This window comes from Giraffa tippelskirchi, chromosome 7 (assembly GCF_054371585.1).
Source record: "Giraffa tippelskirchi isolate mGirTip1 chromosome 7, T2T-mGirTip1v1.2.pri, whole genome shotgun sequence".
Classification (NCBI taxonomy): domain Eukaryota; kingdom Metazoa; phylum Chordata; class Mammalia; order Artiodactyla; family Giraffidae; genus Giraffa; species Giraffa tippelskirchi.
Genome location: NC_137281.1, coordinates 52,096,130 through 52,112,893, shown reverse-complemented (window position 1 = coordinate 52,112,893; position 16,764 = coordinate 52,096,130). Strand labels below are relative to the sequence as shown.

At 42.3% G+C, this 16,764-nt stretch overlaps 1 protein-coding gene across 15 annotated transcripts in view; it reads right to left on the bottom strand.

The window, feature by feature from the left end:
* SDR42E1 (short chain dehydrogenase/reductase family 42E, member 1) overlaps nucleotides 1-16,764 on the bottom strand; it is a 73,075-nt gene that overhangs the window by 22,062 nt on the left and 34,249 nt on the right. For 2 of the 15 annotated variants that reach the window (XM_081514161.1, XM_081514159.1), the window contains exons 1-2: nucleotides 3,206-3,430; nucleotides 863-1,070 (exon numbers count right to left, since the gene is read on the bottom strand). The exons of 7 other annotated variants lie outside the window; for them this stretch is intronic. The gene's annotated coding sequence lies outside the window, so the exon portion shown is untranslated. Of the gene's footprint in view, nucleotides 1-862; nucleotides 1,071-3,205; nucleotides 3,431-5,785; nucleotides 5,920-16,764 lie in introns of those variants that run through there. 6 more of the 15 variants (XM_081514162.1, XM_081514156.1, XM_081514150.1 and 3 more) reach the window with 5 other exon arrangements.

The window sequence follows — 16,764 nt, the reverse complement described above, 5'->3', positions numbered from 1 at the left end:
TGCTGTGCCACTGGAAGGGCGGCGTTGCCCTCACTGAGATGGGGAAGGATGTGGTTAAGCAAGTTTGGAACATGTAAATTGGGGCATTAGAGTAAGCTGTGAGCAGAGAGTTCTGCAGGATGGAAGGAGGAGAAGTGCGAGTCTATGGGACAAAAAGGGAAGGAGGAAGAGGAGGGGTTTAAACAGAGCGAGAGAAGCTCAAAGGAGCATCCATGAGGTTGGGGACACTCACTGAGGTGATGGTGGGAGGACACCCAGGCCCCTGTTAGTAAGTACAGTTCCCTTTACTGTTGCACACACTTTGGTGATTGGGTTAGTTTCCTGGGTCTTCTATAATAAATGACCACAAACTTGGTGGCTTTGTCGTTGTTCAGTAATTCAGTCATGTGTGACCCTTTGTGACCCCATGAATTGCAGCACGCCAGGCTTCCCCATCCTTCACTATCTCCCAGAGTTGGCTCAAATTCATGTCCATTGAGTTGATGATGCCATCCAACCTTCTTTATGGTCCAGCTCTCCATCCACACATGACTACTGGAAAAACCATAGCTTTGACCATATGGACCTTTGTTGGCAAAGTGATGTCTCTGCTTTTTAGTACACTGTCTAGGTTGGTCATAGCTTTTCTTCCAAGGAGCAAGCGTCTTTTTAATTTAATGGCTGCAGTCACTATCCACAGTGATTTGGGAGCCCAACAAAATAAAGTCTGTCCCTGTTGCCATTTTTTTCCCTGTCTATTTGCTATGAAGTGATGGGACCAGATGCCATGATCTTAGTTTTCTGAATGTTGCGTTTTAAGCCAGCTTTTTCACTCTCTGTTGTTTCAGTTGGTGGCTTAAACAACAGACATTTGTTCTCTTACAGTTCAGAAGACTAGAAGCCCCAGTTCAAGGTATGGGCAGAGCCGTGCTCCCTCTGAAGGTTCTAGGGGAGGAAGTTCCTTGTCTCTCGCAGCTTCTGGTGGCTCCAGGTATTCCTTGGCTGTGGCACCATAACTCCAGTTTCTGCCTCCATCTTCCCAGGGCGTTCAACCCATCTCCCTCTCTCTGTTCTGTGTCTTACACGGATACCTGTCATGGGAATTAGGGGCCATCTTAATCCAGAATGATCTTATCTAGAGATGCTTATGTTAATTACATATGCAAAGACCCCCCCCCCAATAATGTCACCTTCATGGGTTCGTGGATTTAGGACCTGAACATATGCTAACAATTCACTCCACTACAGTGGCAGAATTTTTCCTCCATCCTGTCCATCTCTCCTACCTGAACTCCAAAGCCACTGAAGGTAGAAGGAAGTTCAATACAGTTGACTTTACTGCTCTCAGTTTTGTTTTGCAAATAGAAAAGAGAGGTTGGGTTTCACATTGAATTCAAAATGGTAGAGAGAAGCAATGACTTAGAAGAAGCAGAAGGAACAGTGAGAAGGTAGGTCCTTAGGATCTTGGAGAAATCTTGGTGAGGCTTTGACTTCCCCAGGCTGTGGGGCTGGGGATTTGAACCAATCTTATCTGGATCCCAATGTTTAAGACATTCCAACTGATATCTGGATGATAAGGGCATAAAATATGATCACATTATATATTTTACTTTGTAACCTGTTCTCTGTGCTCAAAAATATTGCAAACCTCTCCTCAAGGCATTAAATATTCTCCAACAACACAATTTTAATGGCTGTATAGCAGTCCATCAAATGAAAGTGCCATAATATATATAACATATCCTGTATGGTAAGCCATTTAGGATGTTTCTGCATTTAACACATGATAAATAACACTGAAATGAACAACTTTCTCTGTAAATCATTGTGCACCTCTTTGATTATTTTCAAATGGTCTCATTTTAAATAACCATGAACACTTCTGTGATAACAATTTCTGCTCATTGTTTTCTTTATGAACTAAAACTTTTCCTTCAGGCAAAAAAAAAAATAGAAAAGAAGTTCCTGGAACATCTGGCTTATGGTATAATTTACTTTGGCATTCAGCTGTGCTCTCAAATTTTGAAATGTCTTCTTTCTAACAGACTCATCCGAGATTTAATCTCCCTTCTGGAGATACAGATGTCAGCGTGTCTCCTTCTGTGAACCTTCAGCCTGGGAGCCATGACTGTAGGAAAGAGCCCACACCAAGTGGTGCATTGGTTGCCTGCGGCGCCTATTTTTCAATTTGTAAATTCCAAGAAGGGACAGGAAGTGAAAAAATTCTATTGCAAGAGTTTTTGCCGAGGCCAAAAAGATTTTTGTATAATGGCTGCCATAAAAGACTCTAACATGCCAGGTCATTTACATATAGATCATAACCAATATGAGGTACAGATTATTATCCCACTAATGGTGAGCATCACAGTTCGAAGGCATCAGATTCTTCAGAGTCCCTTGGACTTCAAGGAGATCCAACCAGTCAATCCTAAAGGAAATCAGTCCTGAATATCCACTGGAAGTACTGATGCTAAAGCTGAACTCCAATACTTTGGCCATCTGATATGAAGAGCCAACTCATTGGAAAAGACTCTGATGCTGGGAAAGACTGAAGGCGGGAGCAGAAGGGGATGACAGAGGATGAGATGGTTGGATGGCATCACCAACTCAATGGACATGAGTTTGAGCAAACTCCGGGAGTTGGTGATGGACAGGGAGGCCTGGCGTGCTGCAGTCGATGGGGTCACAAAGAATTGGACATGACTGAGCAACTGAACAGTTGGTGAGCAGCCTGTGGCTCAGACAAGACAGGGCAGTTCATGCAATCAAGGAAGTAACAGAGTTGGATTTATACCCAAGGTTTGTTTTACTCAGATCCACCATGTGGTGTGTTAGCGGGACTGTCACATTTTTGAATTTTGAACCCTGTTAAAATTTCAGATCAAAATCTGGGGAGATGTGTCAGTCTGCCAACTTTTAATTTTGCCAAGGAAATCAAAACAGAAACAACGACCAAGGGGCTCCTCTGGTGGTCCAGTGGCTAAGACTCCATGCTCCAGGGTAGGGGGCCCAGATTCAATCCCTGGTCAGTGAACTAGATCCCACACACAGCAACTAAGAGTTTGTATGCACAGCTAAGACCCAGCACAGCCAAAAATACAAAAACTTTTTTAAAGAAAGGAAATTAAATATTTTTTTTAAGAAAACAACCAAACTGTGATATCCTATCACCACTGTTTCATACACGAATAGATATTTTAATGACAAAAAGAGAGGAAGGGTATACTCTCCTCTGATAATCCTTTAAATGAAATGAATTCAGTCTTAAGAAAGTTCAGTACATTGTCCTTGCTGATGATCATCATCTCGTCATGGATCAGTGAAAAGCAGTTGCTATCTCTAGACCATGCTCAAGAATTGCTTCCAGAGGCCCTGTTGCATCGCTGCTTCATGGGGATGTTTCTCTGGCCTGGCTGACCAACACCGAAGGGGATGCGTGGCCTCCCTTCTGCTGTGGGAGAGTGAAAGTGAAAGTGAAGTCGCTCAGTCCTGTCTGACTCTTTGCAACTCCATGGACTGTAGCCTACCACACTCCTCCGTCCATGAGATTTTCCAAGCAAGAGGACTGGAGTGGGTTGCCATTTCCTTCTCCAGAGGATCTTCCTGACCCAGGGATTAAACCCAGGTCTCCCACATTGTAGGCAGGCACTTTCCCATCTGAGCCACCAGGGAAGTCTGTTTGTGGGAAGGAGCTGGGAAAACATTCAGCCTGGTGCGAGTGGGGCATTCATGTCATTATCCCCTCTATTCAGGGTAGAATTCTCACACTCCAGTCCTTTTTAAGAGTGAGGAAGGGAAGTGGAGGCAGGAGATGTAAACTAATATCAAGACATTTAAGAGGTAGATTAAGGAGAGAGGAATATTTGGAAATATAGAAAAATTTTGGAGTTGATTCCTTAATATATTCACCAGAATTGGAGCTATGTAGATGGAGAACCCTTGTCAGTCTCCAAGTAGATAAATCCAAATAGAACTCATGGATCTTTCAAGCTGTACCTTTACTAATTTTATTGTTGTGATATACAATGTACGGGAGGAAAGGACAATGGATTCATGAGTACACCTTACTCCTTACTCACACTAAGTCCCACAAGGACAAGGCGAGGTCTGTATTTCCAATTATTGGTGCTGAATGGACACTTAGTAAATAATCGATGAACCATGAAATAGACAAACACCAGTTATTACATCAGCCTGTTATTATTTGACTTTAGTACCTCACTCCACCCCATACACCCTCATCACTTCACTCTTCTATTTACAGTCATACATGGTTCCTAAAGGCAAAGTTGGCTGTAGTCTCCATGGATAGAAATGTCATCGAAAAGGTAAAGAAAATGCAGGTCAGGATGATCTTCAGACTCAGGAATAAAGTTGAGATTCCTGAAGTCAACCATTGAAGTTAACCATTGTTGAATGAGCACTTTGGACCTGACATTGTACAAAACACTTAACCTGTACTTGACATTGTTCAGGAGGTGGTGACCAAAACCATCTCAGACAAAAGGAAATGCAAGAAGGTAAAATGGTTGTCTAAGGAGGCTTTACACATAGTTGAGAAAAGAAGAGAAGCAAAAGGCAAAGGAGAAAGGGAAAGATATACCCAACTGAATGCAGAGTTCCAGAGAACAGCAAGGAGAGATAAGAAAGCCTTCTTAAAGCACTGAGCTCACACAATCCCCCTAAGAACACAATGAAGGAGATATTATTAATATTGTCTCCAGTTAACAGTCTGCAGAGCTCAAGGAGATGCTTAGCAGCTGGGCTTGAGAGTTGTGATGTAACAAGGATGGAACTCACACCAGCCTTACACACACACAATGCAGGCACACATACATACACTCACACACATACCGAGACATGCCCACCCCCACACGTACACATATATACTCCCACAGATAGCCACACACCCATACACATACACAGAGTCATATATATTCACACCTACATACATTATACACATATATACACCCATACACACACACACACACACACACACACACACACACACACACACACACACAGCAAGAGCTCTGGTCATATACCAAATTCTGATGCTCATTGTATGTGTGTGTGTGCGTTTGCTCAATTGTTCAGTCATGTCTGACTCTTTGCGACCCCATGGACTGTAGCCCGCCAGGCTCCTCTGACCGTGGAATTTTCCAGGCAAGAATACTGGAGTGGGTTGTCATTTCCTCCTCCAGGAGATCTTCCCTAGGGAATCTTCTAGATCCAGGGATCAAACCCAGGTCTCTTGCATCTTTTGCAGTAGCAGGCAGATTCTTTACCAGCTGCACCACTTAGGAAGCCCCGTTTATCTGTATGATTCTAGCAAAAAATCTTATCCCTTCTCTGCTCCTCAGGTTCCTCACAGCAAGTTTAGATTAAATCAATGATCATTTGGTCATGGGTCCTGCCTTGGGGCCGCTTCAGGGGTGATGGAAAAGCCCAGCAGGACAGTTGCCAATGCCTCACCTCCACTTCAACCAGGACAGCTAAACTTGCTTTCGTTTCACTGGTTGCTGTTGCATTCAATTATCTTATTAGCAGAAAAGTACCGGAAGCGAGCAGAGTCCTGGGGAGAGGACCAGCCTGAGAAAATGCTCCAGACCAGGCAGGGCCAAGGGGTTTCACTGAGCGGGGGTGGAAGCCGCTGATGCTCTGTAGTCCTTGTGCCGCCCCCTGGTGGCCGCCTCCCACCCTGCAGCTTGCAGTGAAGGTCTGTCCTAGGCGGGAGCCTTGCCTTCCTGATGCTACAGGAGACTGTGCGACAGGGTGTTGAACAGTGCAGCCTGTTCCGACTCACCTTTCTGCTGACCACAATCGGGGCCGTCTTCCTGTCATGTGAAGGGAAGGCTCCGAGCTCGGAGTCCCATGCAGTAGCCTGAAGGGAATCTCTGGGGTCCAAGGGAATCTAGAAGCCAGACCTCCCTGAACCTACTGGTGGCAAGAAATGCTTTATGAGAAATGGAACTCCTCCCAAATTCTCAGGGATAATGTTGAGTTCTGATGAGGCATTAGGATTCCAGCATTACGAAAGAGAAAGAAGGTCTCAGAAGGCCAGACTTGGAAATATCCGAGTTATGTATCTATGTGAACATAAAGCCAAAATTACCATCAGGTGGCAGAGGAATATTGAAATCTTTTTCCAACTGAGATTACAAACCCACTTGGCAGGAGGAGAACTACCTTGTGATCTGCTTAAACATACTTATGGAACTTAGAGGGTGTGTGTGTGTGTGTGTGTGTGTGTGTGTGTGTGTATCTGGCCTTTCCATTTCTTGGTGCTTGTTGTTTATTGCCCCTTGCTGTGGTCAGTCCTAAGAGTCAAGAAGAGGATGGGTCCCCGAACAAGAACAGAGATAAATACATTGGGATTGTGACTTCCCTGGTGGTCCAGTGGTTAAGGATCCACCTTCCAATGCAGGGGACGTGGTTCAATCCCTGGTTGGGGAACTAAGTTCCCATATGCTGTGGAGCAAGTAAACCCATGTGCCTCAACTAGAAAATCCCAAGAACCACAGCTACTGAGCCTGGGAACTGCAATGAAGACCCAGTGCAGCCAAAATTTTTAACAATTGGGATGCTATTTCCTATCCACAGAACCTGTAACTTATTCCCTACGTCTCTTAAGCATGAAATTCTATTGTCTTAAGAGCAAGACCTTTTCCATTCTTTCACTTCACATTTTGGTTCCCAAGTGGCAATTCACCACTGCCAGTTGGTGACAACTTTTTCATTTTTTGGGGGGGTGACACCTGAAAGAGGAGGACAACATAGAAAGTTTCTTAAAAAGTTAAAATCAATCAGTATGAGACCACATTTTATTATGAGACTATGCCCATCTTTTCAGTGTTAAAATATCTTTTCTTGTGTAGACTGTTGGTAGTTGATTTCTTAATGCATTTTCACTCTGCAAAACTAACTATTGGTGACTCCATGTGTATCCCTTGCATCTTAAAAAATAGTTTACTGGTCTATGAAGCAAAAAATTTGGAAACTACTGATTTAGGCAATTTTACTATTAAGTTGTGGTCCAATTATTTAGTTATAGTTCCAGGAAAATTATCAGCCAGAATCACAGTGAAGATTTTCTAAGAAAATTACACAGGAAGAGTTGTGCAGCCTAGAAACTAAAAGTATATAGTGTTACTAAACCTAAAGATAGGATACCTTCCTCTATGAAGCTAAGACCCAGATTTGGATTTTACCTACACGCAACCTTGATGCAATGGGCATTTTGTTGCTGTTGTTCAGTTGCTAAGTCGTGTCTGACTCTTTGCGACACCATGGACTGTCCATGGGACTCTCCAGGCAAGAATACTGGAGTGGGCAGCCATTCCCTTCTCCAGGGGATCTTCCTGACTGAAGGACTGAACCCAGGTCTCCTGCACTGCAAGCAGATTCTTTACTATCTGAGCCACCAGATCGCTTACGTGTGAATATAAAATATGACACAAATGAACCTATCTATGTAACAGAAACAGACTCATAGACATAGCGGAAAGACTTGTGGTTGCCAAGGCGGAGAGGTGAGGGAAGGATGGAGTGGGAAGTTAAGGTTTGCAAATGGAAGCTGTTCTATACAGACCGGGTAAACAAAGGGTCCTGCTGTATAGCGCAGAGAACTATATTCAATATTCCATGATAAACCATAATAGAAAAGAATATGAAAAGAATATATATGTATAACTGAATCACTGTGCTGTATATCAGAAATTAATACAACACTGTAAGTCAACTATACTTCAATTAAAAAATAATGATCTGACTTACATACATCATGAAATGATCATCACAGTAAGTTTAGTGAATAGCCATCATCTTGTATAGATCAAAATTAAACAAATAGAAAAAAAACTTTTTTTATGTGTGATGAAAATGCTTAGGACTTACTCCATTAACAATCTTCACATATAGCATACAGCAGTGTTAATTTTTGATATATCTATCATGTTGTACTAGCACTCATTTATCTTATAACTGGGAGTTTTTACCTTTTGACTGCCTTCCTTCAATTTGTCCTCCCCACCCCCACCCATTTCTCATAACCACAAATCTGATCTCTTTTTCTATAAGTTTCTTTGTTTGTTTTTGAAGTAGAATTGACCCATAACATTATGTTAGTTCCTGTTACAAAACTTCTTGATTTGGTATTTCTATACATTTCAAAAGGATCACCACAATAAGTCTGGTTACAATATGTCACCACACAAAGAATCACATAGTTATTGACTCAAACTGTACATTTCACACTTATGACTCATTTATTTTGCAACTAAAAGTTTGTGCTTAATCTCCCCACAGTTTGGCCATCTGATGTGAAGAGCTGACTCATTTGAAAAGACTCTGTTGCTGGGTAAGATTGGGGGCAGGAGGAGAAGGGGACGACAGAGGATGAGATGGTTGGATGGCATCACTGACTCAATAGACATGGGTTTGGGTGGACTCTTGGAGTTGGTGATGGACAGGGAGGCCTGGTGTGCTGCAGCTCATGGGGTCGCTAAAAGTCAGACACGACTGAGCCACTGAACTGAACTGAACTGAACCTATTTCTTTCCTCCCCTCCCTCCCCTCCCCTCTGGCAAATACCTATTTTTTCTGTGTATCTGTGACTCTGTTTCTGTTTTGTTAGCTGTATTCATTTGTTCGGGGTTTTATTTATTTTGTTTAACATTCCACATATAAGTGAAATCATAAAGTATTTGTCTTTCTCTGACATTTCAGTGAACATAATACTATCCAGGTCCATCCATGTTGCTGCAAATAGATTTTGTTCTTTTTTTTTATAGCCGAATAATATTCCATTGTGTTTATGTGTGTATGCATGTATGTGTGGGTGTGTATATATATGTGTGTTTATGTATATCATCTTCTTAATCAATTAATTTATGGGCACTTGCATTGATTCCATATCTTGGCAATTGTAAATCATTCTGCAATGAAGCTGTCTACGTGTATGCTCAGTCACTCAGTCTCGTCCAACTCTTTGTGATCCTATGGGCTGCAGCCTGCCAGACTCCTCTGTTCACGGGATTTTCCTGGGAAGAATACTGGAGTGGATTGCCATTTCCTTCTCCGGAGGATCTTCCTGACCCAAGGATCAAACCTGCATCTCCTGGATCTCCTGCATTGCAGGCAGATTCTTTACCACTGAGCCACTGGGGGAGCTATGTATATATATATTTATAGCCATTAAATCTTCTTCTTGGATCGATTCCTTAATTATTATGCAATGTCTTTTTTTGTCTCTTGTTGCAGTTTTATTTTAGAGTTATTTTGCCTGATATAAGTATTGCTACTCCAGCTTTCTTTTCATTTCCATTTACATGGAATATCTTTTTCCATTCCCTCATTTTCAGTTTGTATGTGTCTTTGGATTTGAAGTGAGTCTCTTATAGGCAGCACATATATGGCTCTTGTTTTTGTATCCATTCAGCCACTCTATGTCTTTTGATTGAAGCATTTAGTTCATTTACATTTAAAATAATTGTTGATAGGTATGTACTTATTGCCATTTTATTGTTTTGGGGTTGTTTTTGTAGTTCTTTTTTATTCCTTTCTTCTTCGGTTCTCTTCCCTTGTTACTTGATGACTATTTTTAGTATTATATTTGGAGTCCTTTCTTTTTTCTGTGTGCGTATGTATCATAAACTTTTGGTTTGTGGCTACTGTGAAGTATGTATGTGTACGTGTATATATATATGTATGCAAACACACACATATGTGTCTGTATATATATATATATATATATATTTTTAAGTTGCTGATCTCCTAAGTTTAAATACATTTCAACAATCTTGCCTTTTTACCACTCCCCCACATGTTTACTGTTTCTGACATAGTATATCACATCATTTTGTTTTATGTATTAATTACTCTGAGAAATGCTTCAGGGTTCTGAAAGCCCTACACTCCCAGTTTTTGTTTTTTCTAAAAAGGGAAAGAAAATGCCTTCTGAAAACCACAGACCAGAGCAGGGAATTAGATTCTCGTCATGGGTCTTATTAAAAAATGGTTTGGGTAATCTTAGAAGAGGAATCCACAGTTCCCAGGAATTAACATGGTTGACCAGTAAATAAATGTCAGATTAAAAGTACTCTGCTGACTGGTGGAATGAATAAACATGTTGACTTTGGATTTCAGCAAAGGATTTGACAAGGTCACTTTTGATACAACTGTTGGCAAGATAAAGACATGTCAGATGATTAATATCAACCTGAGAAAATGATTTCCAGTGGTACATCTCTCATAGCTATGTTGTAATTAGCTATTTAATGGTCTGTTTCCCTGATTAGAATTTAAACTCTATGAGAGCGTGAACCAAGTCATTTTTTTTTCCCACTATTGTATTCGCAGTACCTAGAACAGCATCCGGCATATAATATGAACTCTAGAAATATGTGATGAATGAATTAATGTTTTATTAAATGTCTTACTTTAACACTTAGATAAAGCTATGGAAGATACATGTAGACATGTTCCCCATGACATGTTGCTGGGAGGCTAGCACAGTGGACCTGTTTTTAACAGGATTTCTACTTTTATATAAATAACATATCATACAAGGACAGGGAAAGGTGAGTCCTATCAGATGGTATAAAAGGAGAATCAGGACCTTTGCTTTCGGTAACAGCAGACAAGGTAATTAGGATCAGCACTTTTGCTGAGAACTTATCCAATAGACCTAGATAAAACAGAAAACATATCTCCCAAAGGCATAAAAATGCTGAAAGAAAATAACGGCCAACAAGAAATTCTATACCCAGTGAAAATATTCTTCAAAAATGATGAAGACAGTTTTAGAAAAACAAAAATTGAGAGATTTTCTCACTGGCCCCCATACTAAAGGAAATGCCAAAGAAAAATTACCTTGGGATTAAGCATGAAGATATGAGAAAGAATGAGAAGTCACAAAAGGTAACAACTTTGTGGGAAAATTAGCTGAACATTTGACTTATAAGACGAATGTAGTAGTATCAAATGTGATTTGACATATCTAGGTAATAAAAATTAATGAGAACATTAGCATTCAAGTCAGGAAGGGTGGAATGGTATTATGGTACTCAAAGGTCCTGCATTGTGTAGACAGGGAGCCAAAATGCCAAGTCATGTTGACTTGGATAAGTGTTATAAGCAACTATTAAAAGAATCATAAAAAGTGTGTAACCGTCAAGGACGTCTCTGGTGATCCGGTGGCTAAGAATTCATGCTCCCAATGCAGGAGGCATGAGTTCAGTCCCTGGTCAGTGAACTAGATCCCACATGCCACGACTAAGGGTTTGCATGCTGCATCGAGTTGGATGATCAAAGACCTGGTATGCAACTAAGACCTGGTGTAGCCAAATAAGTAAATCTATTTTTTGAAAGTATGTAACTGTGAATGTAATGAGGGGAGAGGATGGAAGATGGACTGAAAAATAATTAATTCAAAAGAAGTCAAAAAGTAGAAAAAAGTAATATAGAATAGAAGGGACTAATAGAAGGTAAACAGTAAAATGATGGGTTTAAACTAAATATATCAACACTCACATTTAACAAAATGAATTAAACTGTTTGATTAAGAGACAAAGATTATTATGGAGTTCTGTACTTCCACCCATTCTCCCCTATATCTTCCATTACTGCGGGACGTCTGCCACAACTAATGAGCCAATACTGATACATTATTTACTAGCTAAAGTCTATACTTTTTATCTGATGTCCTTGTCCTGTTTCTGTTTCAGGACCCCATCCGAGATCCCACGTTACATTTACTTGTCATGTCTCCTTAGGCTCCTCTAAGCTGTGACCGTTTCTCAGCAGTTCCTTGTTTTTGATGACTTTGATGGCTTTGAAGAGTGTTGGCCAGGTGTTTTGGAGAATGTTCTGCAAGGATACTTTGCCATTGTCATTACATGACTTATCACCGGTCATGTTGACCTCAATCACCTGGCTGAGATGGAGTTTGTTCATGTTTCTCCATGGCAGGTTCCGGTCTTAGTTTCCAGGCTGTGCATTTTGGAAGGAAGCCACTATGGGCAGCCCACACTTCTTAGTGTGAGTTTTGTTCCACCTCCTTGAGTGGGTGTATCTATGTAAATTAATTGGAAATTTTCTGCATGAGAAAATTGTCTTTTCTTCATTTATTTACTTATTTAATCATTTATCTGTATCATCATGGACTCATGGATATTTACTTACATTTATATTTTGGACACCAAAATAATTTAAAAATGACAAGAAAGCTGCAAAAATTGGAATTTTATTTGATAGCAAGCACAATGGGAGCAAGCCATAGTACACTACTGTCAAAAGAGCAAATGAGTCTTTGGACATATAACTAAAGATATCACTTCAGGGATAGGGGAGGTGATCATCTTGCTCTATTCTGTGCTGTTTGCACTGTACTAAAAATACGGTGACCTCTTCTGGGCCTAACCTTTCAGAGGAGAAGTAAGTACTTAAGTTCCATTCTAGGAAAGGTCAGGCTGCTAAGGATCCTTGAAACCCTATACAATAAATTTAGATCTGATCTATTTGAAATTAATGATTTCAACATTTTCACCCCACAACAGTTCAGTGGCAGAAAAAAAGACTCCATCCAGCACCACCATCTGCTTGTCTTTCTCCCCTCCCAAATGTGAACTAGAGAACAGATACATAATATTTGCACAATTACAGCTAAACACTTAAAATGTTAGTTATCATCCAACAGCTTGAAAAACATGACAAATCTTGTGCTACTCCAAGACCACCCTGATGTCCATGGGATGACCCATTATGACGGTACTGCCATCTCCATGTCTGGACATTTGGGCCATGGTGACATCAACACAAGGTCATTCTCTACTGGATGAATTATGTTGTCATCATGCTATTACATTGATTATAACAACATTTCTTCAGTTATTGCAACAACATGATTTTTTAAATGCTTGAACTCTTAAAGTTATGGCTGCTTCAGGCACTAAGTACCAGATAGATTATATTCTACTATACAAAAGGGGCGATTGAGAGAACTGAGGACCATCCACTTGGAGAAAGTAAGGCATTACAGTAGTCTTCAAATATCTGAATGAAATAGAGACTACTAAGTTGGCTTGTGTGACACTAAGTGAAAAAGGACGGACAAGTGACATGATAAAATTCAGTCTAGAGGAGATCTTTCTAATACTCTGAACTGTTCTGAACTGGAAAGGCAGCTACAGAGGCTTTTCAGTGCCTGTTATGAGAGGCATACTGGCAGTAGACAAGATGACCACTTGGTGGGGATGTTACAGAGAGAATACATGTTTTACTTCTTCTAATTTCCCTTTTAAACTCAAGAGCCATCAATTATAAGAAAATATACATTCCAGATTCTCAGCATTTCCCCCCTTCCCTGGGTTGAGAAATGGGATAAGACATCTTGTCTTCAGAGTGTTAGTTGCTCAGTTGTGTCCGACTCTTTGTGACCACATTCCTCTGTCCATGGGATTTTCCAGGCAAGAATACTGGAGTGGGTTGCCATCTTCCCAACTCAGGGATTGAACCCGTGTCTTCTGCATCGCAGGCGGATTCTTCACCGTCTGGGCCAGAAGGCACCTTCAAAAAGGGACCTTCGCTGGCAGAAGGAAGCAACACATTGGCTCATTGACACCATTGACAAGAATGACTTGATCCAATTGGCACCATCCCCCTGAAAAGCTAAGTGCAAATTTGACAGAAATGGGACATTGGTCAAGCAAAAATGGTCTCAAGGAAAGCTCTGGGATAGAATAATGGGGATGAACAGGAGACCCAGTTTGGCTCAGTCAGATGGAAGAAGTCCTCCTTCAGAGGTAGAGCAGCCCCTCAGATAGACTAGGGCCCTGGAGTCCTCAATCTGAGTGAGGACATCCAAAGATCAGGTGGGATTGAGTGAGTTTTCAACTGGGAATTCTGCAGTCCCATGTCTGTTTTCCCAATGGTAAAAACCCTCCCTTTCCACCACCATCTACCCTCCTTCAGAGGAGGGGACTGAGTCTCAGGAAGGGCAGGTAACTGCCCAATGTCTCACAGCTAGTAAGTTGGCAGAGTTGCAGTTCAAACTCAGTCCTGTGAGTCTTTAAAGCTCATGTTTTCTTTGAAATAACGCCATTTGCAGCAACGTGGATGTTACTAGAGATTATCATACTAACTGAAGTAAGTCAGAAGGAGAAAAACAAATATCATAGGATATTACTTATATGTGAATCTAAAACACGACACAAATGAACCTATCTATGAAACTGGAAACAGACTTACAGACAAAAAGAACAGACTTGTGGTGGCCAAGAGGGATAGTGTTAGGGGAGTGAAGGAGTGGGAGGTTGGAGTTAGCCAGTATAAGGGCTTCCCTGGTGGCTCAGATGGTAAAGAATCGCCTGCAATGCAGGAGACCTGGGTTTGATCCCTGGTTCAGGAAGATCTCCTGGAGAAGGGAATGGCTACCCACGCCAGTATTCTTGCCTGGAGCATTCCATGGACATAGGAGCCTGGTGGGCTACAGTCCATGGGGTTGCAAAGAGTCAGACACCACTGAGCAACTCCCATTTTCACTTTCTATTATCTATAGGATGGATAAACCACAAGGTCCTACTGTAGAGCACAGAGAACTATATTCAATAACCTATGATAAGCCATAATGGAAAATAAAATTAAAATAAGAATGTGTATAGGACTTCCCTGGTGGTCCAGTGGTTAAGACTCCACCTGCCAGTGCCGGGGACATGGGTTGGATCTCTGGTCTAGGACGATCCCACGTGGCACATAGCCACTAAGCCTGCCTGCTGCAACTACTGAGCTGATGCACGTAGAGCCCGTGCTCTGCAGCAAGAGAAGACACTGCAATGAGAAGCCTAAGCACCACAGCGAAGAGGAGCCTCCACTTGCCACAACTAGAGAAAGCCCTCGCCCAGCAACGAAGACCCAGCACAGCCAAAATAATAATAATAATAAATAATTAAAAATAATATAAAAAAGAATGTGTCTATATGTATAACTGAATCACTTTGCTGTGCAGCAGAAAGTAACACAACATTGTACATCAACAACATTCAACAAAAATAAAAAAATAAAGCTTGTATTCTTAATATAGCATACTCGCTTCCCCCACATCACAGCATCTTTTGCCTTCTCCTTGGGGGCCCCAGCACCGAGCAGCTGGGAAGCTACGTGGGTCGCCATCAGGAGAAGATTTGCTCCATTTCTGGTGGGCGTGTACCGTCAGAAAACCCACACAGGTGGCAGGTCCCAGCCCCAGGGGTCAGGAAAAGCACAGAGGGCCCCCACCAAGAGCCATAACTCTCCTGCATTCTCACCTAGAATCCATCTGACATCAGAGCTAGCTTGACTGAGTCCTCCTGGCTGAGGAGGCCACAAGGACCGTGAGGTACCAGCTCAGGGGATGGGTTTGTGTACAGCTGACAGAAGGAAATGGGGTGTGTGGAATGAGGGCGATCTTGGGGCTCACCAAGCAGGATTCCAGATCTGTACCCCTCAGCTCCCTGACCTGAAGCCAGCAACTTCTGATATCCATGTGGCCGGGAGGGCAGACAAGAAGGGCCATTGCCCCAAGTGAGACCCCATAATGGCTTTGTTGTCACCCCTCACGGCCCCACAGCACAATAAGTTTCACACCCAGTCTCCCCTCAGTTTTTTTTGTTTGTTTGTTTTAAGATTTTTTTTGATGTGGACCATTTTTTTTAAAAGTGTCTATTGAATTTGTTACAACAGTGTTTCTGTTTTATGTTTTGGTTTTTTGGCCGCGAGGCATGTGGAATCTTACCTCCCTGACCAAGGATTGAACCTGCATCTGCTGCATTGGAAGGTGATGGTCCAGAAGGTGATTAACCACTGGACCACCAGGGAAGTCCAGGAACTATGCCTCCCTGGGTCTTAAGATAGCGCCAAGCCCAGGTGGCTTGGCCTCATCTCCCTTTACAGCTAAGCTGGCTGAGCCCAGTGGTTCATCTCAGGCTCATCTGAGGCCAGAAGCCAGTGTCCCTGACTCCTATCCAAAGCCCTACCTACCTTCTTCCCTGATGGGCTGCTAGGTACACTTCCTCCAAAGTCCTGCCTCCGCCCCATCATCCATCACTGGAGTCCTCTCCCCTGACCTCGGGCTTCCCTGGTGGCTCAGTGGTAGAGAATCCACCTGCCAATGAAGGAGACGTGGGTTCAGTCCCTGGGTCGGGAAGATCCCCTGGAGGAGGAAATGGCAGCCCATTCCAATACTCTTGCCTGGAGAATCCCACGCACACAGGAGCCTGGCTGGCTACAGTCCATGGGATCACAAAAGAGTTGGACACGACTTAGCAACTAAACAACAACAACACAATCCCCACCTCCTCCCCACCCTCAGCACGTGCTAACTTCAGCCAGGGTTTGCGAGAAATCTACACGCCACTAGGCGCTCTATTTTCCTCCTCTGGTTCTTTCTCTCCTGTTGAAGAAATGCAAATTGCCAGCACTGATGAGGCTCCTTCTGGTGTGCCAGGCAGGATGTGCTTAGCACCTTGCCTTAGCATTTTTATGATTTTACAGCTGAGGAGATGAGGGTTTAGGGGAAAAGAATCACCCACCCAAGACAATCTAGCTATTAAATGGCAGAGCTGAGATTGGATTTGAACAGAGCCAATCTGACCTCAGACTGAGGACTTTTCTTGTTTCTCCAGAGATGCCAACACTTAGCTTTATCAGAATTCTGGGTCTCTCCTAGACAGGTGCCCAGCGCACACGAGGCTGTAAACCCAAGTGGGTCAGTGCCCTCTTGAGGCTGTCAACATTGTCAGTGCTCCCAAG